Source organism: Triticum aestivum, chromosome 1D, assembly GCF_018294505.1.
Source record: "Triticum aestivum cultivar Chinese Spring chromosome 1D, IWGSC CS RefSeq v2.1, whole genome shotgun sequence".
In the NCBI taxonomy this organism is placed as follows: Eukaryota; Viridiplantae; Streptophyta; class Magnoliopsida; order Poales; family Poaceae; genus Triticum; species Triticum aestivum.
In genome coordinates this window covers 20,864,172-20,866,776 of record NC_057796.1, presented here as the reverse complement: position 1 = coordinate 20,866,776, position 2,605 = coordinate 20,864,172, and the positions used below count along the sequence as shown (strand labels likewise).

Here is a 2,605-nt window from a genome sequence, read left to right as displayed (position 1 = left end):
GACGGCTAGACCGTCGGCATAGACGTGCCACGTGGCGAGCAGACGTCACTCCTAGGGCAGGTCTATGCCGACGGCCTAGCTGTCGGCATAGTACCAAACTAAGCCGACGGCTAAGCCGTCGGCATAGACCTGCCACGTGTCAGCAACTGGGCAATCCTGGGGCAGGGCTATGCCGACGGTCTAGCCGTCAGCTTAGTTTGGAACTATGTCGACGGTCTAGCCGTCGGCATAGACGTGCCACGTGTCAGCCACTGGGAGCTCACACTAGCTCTATGCCGACGGCCTAGCCGTCGGCATAGTTTCTGTCTGTTTTTTTTTCTTTTTTCTGTTTTTTCAGCTCACTTCATTTGAATATATATAGCATATATAAGAATCATACAACAATATATGCATCACATAACAATAGGGAGCAGCATCACACAACAAATTCATCATCACACATCACAAGAAGCATCGCAAAGCATAAACATATAAGTATCATCACCACCAAGCATATAAGAATCTCACAAACAACAATAAGAAACATCACAAACATATAAGTATCATCACCACCAAGACCGCCACAATGTGACCCAAAGGCTTAAGCGCCAGGACGTCGAGCACCGCGGAGGTCGTCACCGCCAAGACCACCGAAGCCCAGGTCGTCACTGCTAGCGGCAGCGCTACCGCCAAGACCGCCTCCACCTCCGCCTCCGTTGATCGGAGTGGTCGGGCTCCGTGACTCGTGAGTGCTGCGAAGAACACCGCCAACGGTTGATCCACCGATTCCCTGGATGTTGAAAAGACATATTAACGGGATATATGACTGTGTTGAAAGGCATGATATGCTTTGGGTGAATAGATTGGGGATGAACTAACCGGCGAGGGGCCAGCGTTCTGTGCCACAAACTCCTCAAAGGTCAGCAGCGTTGGTTGTGCTGGAGGACCCTGTGCTGCTGGCCATTGAGGACACCTGCCGGCCGCCATTTCCTGAAAAGCGTGATGCATCTGGCGATCCCTCTGCTGATGGTATGCATAAAGGCTCTCGTGCCACGCCATGGTCTCCTGGCGTGTGTACTCCAGGTAGGCCTACGGTATGACATGATGGAACTCATAAAACTACTAAATGCGGAAAATAAAGTGAGCAATGAAGATAAGAGGGAAAATACTTACAGATTGTCGCTCCTGAAAGAGGGACTGTGACGGTGCACTGGTCATTGGCGTGCTCGTGCGCTGGCTCAGGCTCGGGTTGATCCGACGGAGCTGTGTGTAGGAGATAGTAGGAGTGATTACAGCATCGAGAACCGCCTCCCGACCATGCTCCTTCGGCCCCATGCCCACCACCACCCTATCGTCCAGATCCGCCGCAATGGGGTCAGGTGTGTCAGGATGTAACCTCAGATACCCATCGGAGTATGCCTTCTTCCTTTGCGCGGTCTTCTTGCCGTAGTACTTGGGCTCGCCAGGCTTGGGGTCCTTCCGCGTATGGGCGATCTCCCACGCCTGCATGTGTGAGAGCGGCCGCTTCAGTTTCTCCTCCTGCACCACCAAACAGAGGTTAGTCATACATAAGAAAGTGATGGTAAATAGAAGAAGAAGAATGTTTAATGGGGTTAGTCATACATTAACTGCCTTGTGGAGATAGTGGTTTCGGTTTCCCTGAGCATGTACTCCCTCCTTCCCTCGGTTAGCCTTGTTTTTGATTCTCATAGCCGCCCAGGCTCCAGCCTCATCACACCAAAGATCCACCAATGCCGCCCAGGACTCGTCTTTTCCATAACACCAATTTGGACACACCTACATAATGAAAGCATAATGGCATGTCAACACGAAACGGTGAAATGTACCACAAGGTAATGAAAGCATAATGAAAGCATAATGAAAAATCTTTTATACTTACCGCCAAGAACTCGTCCCTCTCCAAGGTAATGCCCATCCTCCGCGCTTCTTCCTTGGTCATCTTCACACTAAGATAGTCATGATAGTATGTCGAGATGGACACATAGCGCACCTCGTACTGCATCTGGCGGGCCTTCTTCTTGCATTGGCGCAGCACGATATGGTCCGCTCTGGCCCTGTGCTCCGGAAGAACTCGATAGAATTTCTACAATCATGCATGAAACAAGAATGGAAGAAGCCATGAGTTAAATCATTCATGAAACTAGAATGGACTTGTGCTTCTGAAGAGAACTCACCTAGAAAGTAGTGATCACGGCCTTGGCATGGGTCTCATGGTCCGCGTGGAGGGCCGCTTCCCAGTGGTCCCAGCTCGTGGCCAAAACCCGACGGTCTGGGTGCCTGACTGGATCCGGACAGTTCAACCCCGGACAGTATAACTTCAGCAAGACGGTGATGAGGCCGTTGGGAATACGGACCCCTTTAGAATATATCCAGTTGCTGCAAAAGAATGAACTATTAGCATGTGACAAGCAAAATAAATAACAACCGGAATGAGCATGTGACAAGCAAAATAATAAAATTATTATAAAGTGGCACTTACTCTTTCCCCGTGGGCTCAATGAGCCACTTCTGCTCCTCAGTAGCAGAAACCTGCTTTGGTAGCTTTGCGTTACCATGCAGCCACCCCTTGTTGTCAACCCCCTCCCCACCACCACCATCATCCCCG

General features: G+C 50.6%; 1 pseudogene; it reads right to left on the bottom strand.

Annotated features, from left to right (window-relative positions):
- LOC123157186 (poly [ADP-ribose] polymerase 1-like) overlaps positions 1–2,605 on the bottom strand; it is a 16,058-nt pseudogene that overhangs the window by 758 nt on the left and 12,695 nt on the right.